Here is an 11076-nt window from a genome sequence, read left to right on the forward strand (position 1 = left end):
TCGAGGTACACATGTTAAAAATATGTCTCGAGTTTAAGTCCATGAACGAAACTTAACCTGAGCTTAATTGTTATTTGTGGAGGTTGAATATTCTGAGCTGGATATTATGGACATCCGAAGTTGAGCAATATATAATGCGGAAATTGCACCGGTAACGAATTCACGATCCAGAACGTATTTCTTTCCTTCTACAAGTTGGACTCGGTGAAGAAAGAAGACAAAATAGGAAAGTCAAAAGGTGGATTTTGTTGACCGAAATATGCACTTTCCTGGCGGTGGCTATTTGCACATAATTAAGGGTTTATTTCTTTTTGGTTGTGGCCACATATATATCTTCTGTTCGTGGGAGTAAAAAGATATGGTCTTGAAGCGCCACTTTTTTGTGTGAGTGCTTGGTGCAGCCGTTGAATCGCAGAGGACTTCATCGTGGCTGTGAAGGTGTCCTGGAAGCGACGTGAGCGCTTGTCATTGGTTTTCATTCGTGCAATTACAACCAAGAAGAATTAGTGTTCAAGTGAAAATCTTGTGATAAGATTTGTATATAATTCCTTCGCGAGATTGAGAGATTATTTCGTGAGGAATTGTGGGGCTAAACACTGCGTGAGTTATTAAGTGTAATTGGGGCTTGAAAAACACTAAGAGTGTTTGAGTGACTCGAGTGTGATTATAATCTCCGTTGTATCGCTTAATCTATAGTGGAATTTCGTGCTGCTCTCCCCGTGGACATAGGTCACTACCACCGAATCACGTAAATTTGGTGTCCGATTTATTTTCTTATTCTGTCAAATTTATTGTTCGATCGCTTGACTTCCGCAACAACACAAGCTATAATCAAACATGAGATGACACATATGGGTACAAGTAAGATGACATTTATGCACTCACACACGGACTTTGTTGATTGATCGGTTACATCACGCGTCGGGTTTACACACATCTTTGTTTTTTCTTTTGTCAAAACAAACCAACTCCATTTAATTACCAAACACGAACTACAACCGAAGCTAACATCCAAGAATAGCATGTCCTGAAGGGAGGCTTAGAAAGCCAATTATGAAAAGCAAAGTACATATACGACAAAATTGACACTCGTAATCTTTTTTCTTTTTTCTTGATAATCTCGTTGTACCGATTCTTTAAAAAAAAAAGCTATCTTCCCATTTATGAAAAGCAATTTATAGAACAGCCCTCTTTCATTGTTTAAGCCGTGTAAATTATCGCCCACGAAGCTCGTCATATGGATAGTGCTAACGCGTAAAATAACTTGTGATCAATCATATTATTGCATTGTCATTAAAACATACGAAGGTCAATTATAAATGTTGATCGAGTAATAGCATAAAATATACTCTATGATCACAATAATCTATTTTACGGTTCATGATCAAATATCACAAGTTTTTGTAATTAGAAAAGCTGAAATCAAAATATCATAAGATGGGTATATTGTGACTTTCTTACCTTATTAAAAGTGCAAAGAGTAATTTGCACAATTAAAAAAGAGAGAGACGTAGTTCTAATCAAAGTTAAAGTTCTTTTGTGAAGGGCTTCCCATTAGATGAATCAACTTTTTTTTAACTTATTTATTAGTCTGGCTTTATTATTTGGCTAGAAAATCACCATAAGGGAAAAGGAATATCATGGATCATATACTCAAAGATATAAATGATTGGTAAAAGCTAATTTATTATAAGGATGTTAATAGTTAGAGCTGCACCAAATTATTTGTTGAATATTCTTTTTTAGGAAAAAGTGGTACGATGGTGTAGGTCCCCTTAAAATCTACGAATCCAATAGTTCTAGATTTCATGTTCTAAGAGCATGTAGGATAGGTTTCTGTGTTCTAAAAATTCGGGACCAGTACTTATAGGGAGGTTCTAGGATAGGGTAAATACACTACTTACCTGTAATCCGCACACTTCTCCACAAGTGGATTCATCGGCATTCGAAACACCATTCTAAAATCAACATGCTCAACGACTTGATATCCGCAAATCCCGACTTATAAATCTATTGGCAATGTTAGGTATGTCGAGATTCGTTACTAAAACTTGCTTTACCAGTAGGTATGGCCAACTTTGGTTAGTATTGAACTTAAAAGAAGTTGGGTCCATAAATACCTAATGTTTTCTTGCCACATCGCGCACTGATCATAGGGATATAACTCCAATTTTGCTCTAAATTTAATGCTCTAAGGATAAGAATGCCGGAACATGGAAACGAATCAACCAAAAAAATGCAATTTCGAAGTCCGAAAGAGAAACAAATCCAATTGCCTTCCCAAAATGGCCGCCACATGATGCCTTAGAAATCTTTGCTTTTGCGTTTTGATTCTTTCAGAGCGCCTTATAAACCAAGCGAGACCGAACCAAATTAACTCGAGACAGACCACAACAAACATGGCGGCAGCGGCGGAGGTGACGACGACCACTTTGTGCCTCGTCCTTTTCCTTTCCCTCCTATCGGCATCGATTATCTCCGAAACCGAAGCGCAAGTCGAGCCCGTTGTTCATGTGACGAGCGAATTACCCAGCAACACAAACGCGATGCACATCCATTGCATCTTGAAGGACTCAGTTGTGATCGATCAGGTGCTGAGCGCGGGCCAGAACTGCAGCTGGACCGCTAAGGAGAAGACGTTGTACAGCTGCGCGGCCGCATGGACGGGGAAGATTGGGTCGTGGTCTGCCTTCGAGCCCAGCCGGGACGTGGGCCACGGTCAGGTGCTTTGGTTGGTGAAAGTGGATGGCTTCTACCTGAGCTGGGATGGTAGTGGCTGGGTCAAGAAGGCCATTTGGAATACGGAGTGAAGTGAACTTTTGAAGGTGCCTTTTTTTCGGGCTTTATATAGTTGTATAATTTAATTTCTCATGGAAAAGGAATCGAATAATGTTATTTTTAGGTTTAATATCACGAAAAACCCCAAACTAGTACACTTATGATAATTTTACCCCGAACTAATTTTTTGACCACAAAAAAGACCCCATATTAGTATACCTGTGACAAATTTACCCCGATCTATTTATTTGATCACTAAAAACCCCACACTGGTATACTTGTGACAATTTTACCATGAACAAATTTTTTGACCACCAAAAATCCCAAATTGATATACCTGTGATAAATTTACCCTGAACTATTTTTTTGACCACCAAAAACCCCACACGGGTACACTTGTGACAATTTTACCCCGAACAAATTTTTTGATCACCAAAAACTCAAAACTAGTACACCTGTTATAATTTTACCCCGAACTAATTTTTTGACCATAAAAAACTCCAAATTGGTACACCTGTAACAAATTTACCCCGAACTATTTTTTTTACCACCAAAAACTCCATACTAGTACACTTGTGACAGTTTTACCCCAAACTAATTTTTTAATCACCAAAAATCCAAAACTGGTACATCTGTGACAATTTTACCCCAAACTAATTTTTTGACCACTTAAAACCCCAAACTGGTACATTTGTAACAAATTTACCCTCCGTTAGTGTCCGTTAAATTGGATTAATATCACGAAAAATCACAAATTGGTAAACTTGTGACAAACAGAGGGGTAAAACCCCAAACTGGCTCATCTGTCAACTACCACGTGTTATCAAATTTAGCAATTTGACAGTAAAATTTAACGGAAACCAATGAAAGGTAAATTTGTCACTGGTGTATCGGTTTGGGGTTTTTTGTGGTAAAAAAATTAGTTCGGGTTTGACCACCAAAAACCCCACACTGGTACTTGTGACAATTTTACCCCGAACAAATTTTTTGACCACCAAAAACTCAAAACTAGTACACCTGTTATAATTTTACCCCGGACTAATTTTTTGACCATAAAAAACTCCAAATTCGTAAACCTGTAACAAATTTACCCCGAACTATTTTTTTTACCACCAAAAACTCCATACTAGTACACTTGTGACAGTTTTACCCCAAACTAATTTTTTAATCACCAAAAATCCAAAACTGGTATATCTGTGACAATTTTACCCCAAACTAATTTTTTGACCACTTAAAACCCCAAACTAGTACATTTGTAACAAATTTACCCTCCGTTAGTGTCCGTTAAATTGGATTAATATCACGAAAAATCACAAATTGGTAAACTTGTGACAAACAGAGGGGTAAAACCCCAAACTGGCACATCTGTCAACTACCACGTGTCATCAAATTTAGCAATTTGACAGTAAAATTTAACGGAAACCAATGAAGGGTAAATTTGTCACAAGTGTATCGGTTTGGGGTTTTTTGTGGTAAAAAAATTAGTTCGGGGAAAAATTGTTACAGGTTTACCAGTATGGAGTTTTCGGTGGTCAAAAAAATAGTTCGGGATAAAATTGTCATGGGTGTACCAATTTGGGGTTTTTTGTGGTAAAAAAAGTTCGGAGTAAAATTGTCACATGTATACCAGTTTGGAGTTTTTCATGGTATTAACCCTATTTTACGATGAACTTTTGAAATCATTTTTAGTGCTAAATAACTTAAAATGAATTTTTTAGTGCAAAATAACCAAAGATGGTATACTAAATGATGAGACAAATTTAAAATGATTATTTAAATTGGCCAAATTTAGAGTAATATAACTGTTTGTCTTGTTTTTCACGAGTCACAATAACCAAAGACGTTCACGGAATTTATGTAACTAGAAATTACCCCGTGCATGCATTAGGCACATAAATAAAGTCCAACGACACTATTGTTATAAAAAAATCGAATCATCTATCTAAACAATACCAAATCCTTCTAATGTCTTTTACATTTTATTTTGATCAAAAGAAAGTGTTCACTCGGCAACCGGACAAAATTGCTACTTGTAATATTTTTTCATCTTGATAATCTTAATGTACCGAATTAGTAATAAAATGATTAATATCACGAAAAACCCCAAATCGGTACATCTGTGACAAATTTACCATCCGATAGTTTCCGTTAAGTTGGATTAATACCACAAAAAATCACAAACTAATATACATGTGACAAAGGGAGGGTAAAACCCCAAACTGGTACACCTGTCAACTGACACATGTCATCCAACTTAGCAATTTAACGGTAAATTTAACAAAAACTAACGGAGGGTAATTTTATTATAGACGTACTAGTTTGGGGTATTTAGTAGTCAAAAAATTAGTTTTTGGTAAATTTGTTACAGGATTACTGATTTGGGGTTTTTGTGGTAGTAACCCAAAATAAAACTATCTTCCCATTTGTGAAAAGCAATTTATAAAAAAATCCCTCTTTCATTGTTTAAGCTGTGTAAACTGTAAATTATTGTCCACGAAACTCTTCATGTAGATAGTGCTAAAGTGCAAAATAACTTATGACCAATCATATTATTGCATTATTGCATTGCATCTAAATCATACAGAGCTCAATTATAAACGTTGATGGAGTAATATTGTTGACACCAAAATAAGAATCGGCATAAACGCTGAGTCGGCTTTAATGCCGAATTTGGTGTATAATGGAAATTAGCCATCTTCCGAAACACGTCTTGACTAAATTCGGAAACATGCTGAGAAGCAAGCGTGAATGGCATCATGTCCCGAATTCGGTAATTGATGAAAATATGTATATTTATCGAAACATGGAAAGTTATAGTTCGGGAAGTTGGAATATTTATGCCTCAGGACGGCGACCCTTTCCCGAAACTCGGGAGGTTTACACTTCGGGAATATACTGAAGAATCACAGCCCAGCCACGTAAATCACGATAGCAAGAAGTTGTGAGCAAAAGCGGGGATAGTGAACACGAGCATATCGTGGGAAGTTACTTGTCCAGATTTGAAGTCATTTCAGCGGTTGAGATCAAGTTTTGGCGGACAATAAAATTGGAAAAACGTAGTTAGAAAAGGCAGTTATTGGAAGCGCCAAAATTCAAAGTTTGAAAACATAAAAGTAACCGACAAGCAGTTACAGGATAGGAGCAGATACAAATACTCAGAGGAAGCAAAGAAGAAGATACGAACACCAACAATGCAAAAACACTCAAGCTTATCTGCACTTTAGTTTCCTATGCACATTTACTTCCTGTATTTACAGCTTCCTGTAGCTTTAGTTAACTTTCAAGTCCTTTACAGCTTTCATAGGAGTATTGTAACATAGCTTGGAACTTTGTTGATCTCAGATCCATTTCCAGTTCATTCAATTTCTATCCATTCCATATAATCCTGTGTTACACTCTGTTTTTCGCCACAATTCTCTTAGAAGTCAAGCCACAGAACCTACCTTAATAAAAATCGAAAATCGAAGTTTCGGTGAAGGATATTCCTCGTCGTAAAACGAGCGAACATCTTTTTGGCACGCCCGGTGGGACTTGCATGGTAAGATTTGGAGAAATGGTGAGAACCAGGCAATCTGAAGGAATACCGGTGGGTAACGTCAACAATCCAGTTGATGGAGCACATTCTGAGCATTCTACGGCTAATCAAGTTGAGGAGAATGCCGACATTCCTCAGCAATTAACTGAAGAACAAGCCCGCGCGTTGGCACCAGATAATACCTAGGTAGCCACGATGAAAAGGATGTTTGAAGAATAGCAGAACGACCTTACCAATCATATAGTGCGACATGTGACTGATGTGATAAAGCCCATGGTGGTCAATGCTATAAATGAGGTAACATCGCGTCCCGGTTCATCTTCTCAAGTTCCACCCTTTTATGCAAATCCTCTTGGGACAACATCGTTCCTACCAACATCGGGACCTCCTCATGTGGGGTATAACGGTAGTGGGGGATCAAATTCTCAACCTCCTGTTAGGATTATACCAAGACCAGAGAATCCTACCCCTATAAACCTCGTGAATGGTGTGAGTGCTTATAATTTCCCTCAAAATGCCCCAAATGATGTTAATTTGGTTAATCCCATGGTCACAAATGCACCACCAGTGATGAATGTACCTTCGCTAGTAAATATGCCTAATGTTGACCATATCAGACCACCTGCGCCTCAACCGTATCCTCGTGTGATAGAAAATCCTCTTTATAGGCCACCACTACCCGTTAATTTCAACATAGAGCAGCAAGGAGTGAACCGACCTCAACAATTCGATCCTAGAGGTCAAGATCCTTGGTTAGGCCAGCAAAATTTAAGGCCATGGAACCCAGATAGAGTCGTAGAATTGGTAATGCAACAATTGGGAGCAGAGAGAGGATTGCCAAGGCCAGTATATAGGAAGCCACATCCCGATTGGGTTGGTAACATACCATATCCAAGGGGTTTCAAGATGCCAGATTTTGCTGTATTTACCGGAGAGGAGGATCAATCAACTGTGGAGCATGTGGGTCGATTCTTGGCACAATATAGAGAAGCTGGAACTAATGAGTATTTAAGGCTAAGGTTGTTCCCATTGTCTTTGTCCAAAACAGCATTCACTTGGTATACAAATTTGCCTGCGAAGTCTATTCAAACATGGGCCGAGATGGAAAGGCAGTTTCATTCTCAATTTTACCGAACGGTACCAGAGGTAACGGTAGCCGATTTGGCCAGGATGTATCAATATAGTACCGAGACAGTAGATCAATTTATTGCACGTTTCAAGAAATCCAAAAATCAATGTTTAACATCACTCATTGAGAAGGAGTTCACAGATTTGGCTTTTAACGGTTTGAGATTTAACCTTAAGGAAAGATTTGAAGGACAAGCCTTTGACGATCTCTTTCAGTTAAACGCTCGGGTTTCCAAGTACGAACACTTGTTGAATGAGAAAGATAAGAAGCCAAATAAGGACAATCGGCAGATAGTGGCACTTTCTGAAAGTACCGAACATGGTGCTACAGCCGAAGAGGAGAATGAGATAGCCGTAGCAACCATGGTGCTTGAAAAACCATATGTGTGTCCAGCACTTAAACCGGCTAGAGTGAGAGATGTGTCCAAGTTCAAGGCTAAGGAGACAAATAACTACTCCTTTGATATCTACAAGTTAGATGAAATATTTGACCTGCTGTTGAAAGATGGAATGATCAAATTATCTGAAGGACAAGTAATCCCATCAAAGGAGGAAATAACAGACAAGAGATATTGCAAATGGTATCACTCTACAACTCATGATACGGTGAATTGCATTGTGTTTAGGAAGACTATCCAAGAGGCAATTCGCCAAGATAAGATTAAATTTGCCGAAGACAAAGGCAAAGCCCTAATGGAAGTAGACACAGACCCTTTCCCGAACATGATTAGCATGGTCAATATATAAGAGACAACAGACGATGACAACAAACAACTTTGCACTCGTTGTCACCAGGAGCTGGCTTGGCAAGATCGGGAGTTTCCCAGGTTCCAATTCATGAGGGGAACAAGAGGGAGATACAGATCGGGATCATTCGTCCGCAGGATAAGCAGACCACAGATAAAATCTGAGATTGTATCTACCAAAAACTCTTTGGTACGAGCAAGAGAGGAGGAAATTTACCCAAGACAGACAGCACAGGTGTTTGAAAGAAAAGATGCTGGTCATAGGCATGAGAGGAAGGAATACCACCCTGGTTCATCTCAACTAGCCCCCCCCCCCCCCCCCAATTCGGGAGTCGGTTACGCAAGTTCATGAAGAAAATGAAACATTAACGAAGCCTGCAAAGAAAAAGAGTTTATGGCAGCGATATAAGGAAGGTGATCCCAAAGTTGGATTGCTTGGAGAACCTAGTGGGAAATTTGACTATGTGGTCTATTATGGAGATACGGATGATTATCCACCTCCATCATTGCCAGTCGAACCGGCTGGCTGGGGAGATGAATTTGATGATCCACCACCATCAATTTCTCAGGAAATCCACAAAAGAAAAACAGTTAAGGTGCCGTATGACCCTCCCAAAGGAAAATGGTCAACAGTTAGAGCGCCGGGACAGGCATCTTACAGAACCATCAAGAGGCGTTTCCAGCGAATGAGAAACAGACAAAGGAATTTTGAGAGTGGCCAAGCTAAAGGTATAGTAAGGCAAAATTTACCTTTCACATCTGTCAGTAGGAAAGGTAATTAGGTATGGAAAAGAAATCCCGATGAAAAAGATCGAGTTAAACCAGAACCAGGTGATTCGGGAAGTAGTTCTCACCTTGAAATGAAAAAGGAGAAGGGAGTTGCTCAGGTTCCACAGACAATTAATTTTGGGCAGATTACCGTAGCTCTCAACCCAAAACAACAAAGAAAGGTGGAACAAAAAGACTTGGATCGTAAATTGTCACAAGAAGATGTCAGAAGTTACCGAACTGGCTATTCCAAGATATCGAAGAAACATGATTTTCCAATATGGATAAATATGGTCCATGCTAAACTTCTAGCGAAGTATGGAACTAATTTGATAGTGGAAGAAGACATCGAACACATTTCGGAAAAAGAGACAGCTATGGCAGAATTTCAGTTCCCCGACAAGGAAGCCATCAAGTTTGATAAGGTACCTTCTGAAAAAGCAAAACATTTAAGGTCCTTGATTGTGTCAGGCAGGGTCAATGGTAGGCCTGTCGGTAAAATCTTTGTAGATGCTGGAGCTACTTTGAACCTCATATCTTACAAATACTTCAAGAAATTAGGGAAAGATGACAATGACATTATCCCATCCAATGTTCAGTTATCTGATTTTCTTGGGGAAGTTACCGAAGTCAAGGGGGCAATAGTGCTTGATTTAACTATAGGGTCCAAGTCGTCTAAAACGACTTTCTTTGTAGTAGAATCTGATGGTTCATATAATCTGTTGCTTGGAAGAGATTGGATACACTCTAATCAGTGTGTACCATCAACTTTGCATCAAATATTGGCATTTTGGAATGGCGAGAAAGTGGAATATGTTGAGGCAGATTCGCGATATGCTTCAATCGGATGGACTGACATTTGTCAAGAACATCGGGATTGTTCACATGAGGGTTATGCTGTTGAATTACCAAAGACAGATCCACAGTCCTTTGCTTATTGCCGCTTCGGGGATATGAAAGCTGAATGGATCTCCAAGTCAAGCTTGGCATTAGAAGAATTACACATTCTTTATGGAAAACGAGTTTGTATTGCAAGAAGTTTGTGAAAGGTACTTCACACATTTGGCGGAAATGGCAAAACAAAATGTTGAAGCTTCAGATTGTATAGATGATTGGGAAGAGTTGTTAGTCAAAGAAGACAGAACAATGAAGGCTCAAGATCCATTATTAGAGGTTGATATAGGAGAGCCTGGTTGTTTCCGCCCAGTGTATATAAGTACGTTTTTGCAAGGGGGCATGAAAGACAAGTTGGTTAACATGATCAAAGAGTATAAAGATTGTTTTCCATGGGACTATCATGAAATGCCTGGTTTGTCAAAAGATATTGTAGAACATCGCCTTCCAATCAAGAGAGGATTTCATTCGCATAAGCAGTTAGCAAGAAGATTTGCTCATGATGTAGTTGATAAAGTCAAAGAGGAAATAGAAAGGCTGCTGAAGGCAAAATTTATTGAAACAGCCAGGTACGTAGAATGGCTTTCAAATATTGTCCCTGTGAAAAAGAATAATGGAAAGCTGAGAGTATATATTGATTTTCGGGATCTAAATAATGCTACTCCAAAGGATGAATATCAAATGCCCATGGCAGATATGTTAGTAGACTCAGCGTCGGGAAATGAGATGTTATCCTTGATGGATGGTCATTTGGGTTATAACTAGATTTTTATTTCTAAGGAAGACGTCCCGAAGACAGCATTTAGATGTCCTGGTGCGATCGAGACTTTTCAATGGGTAGTTATGCCTTTCGGATTGAAGAATGCAGGAGTCATATACCAACGGGTAATGAATTTTATTTTTCATGACATGATCGATAAATTCTTAGAAGTCTATATTGATGATGTGGTAGTGAAATCAGCCCAAGAAGATCATCTAGATTATCTCGAGCAGGCATTTATTAGGATGAGGAAGTATAAATTGAAGATGAACCCAACCAAGTGCGCCTTTGGAGTACGAGCAGGAAATTTCTTGGGATTCTTAGTCAATCAGAGGGGAATTGAAATTGACATGAACAAAGCAAGGGCTATCATGGAGCTTTCTCATCCTACGTCAAAGAAACAATTGCAGATGGTGATTGGAAAAATAAACTTTCTTAGAAGATTCATTGCCAATTTGTCTAATAAA

This window comes from Syzygium oleosum, unplaced genomic scaffold, assembly GCF_021117445.2.
Source record: "Syzygium oleosum isolate NSW1041296 unplaced genomic scaffold, Sole_v2.1 Sole_v2.01, whole genome shotgun sequence".
NCBI lineage: Eukaryota > Viridiplantae > Streptophyta > Magnoliopsida > Myrtales > Myrtaceae > Syzygium > Syzygium oleosum.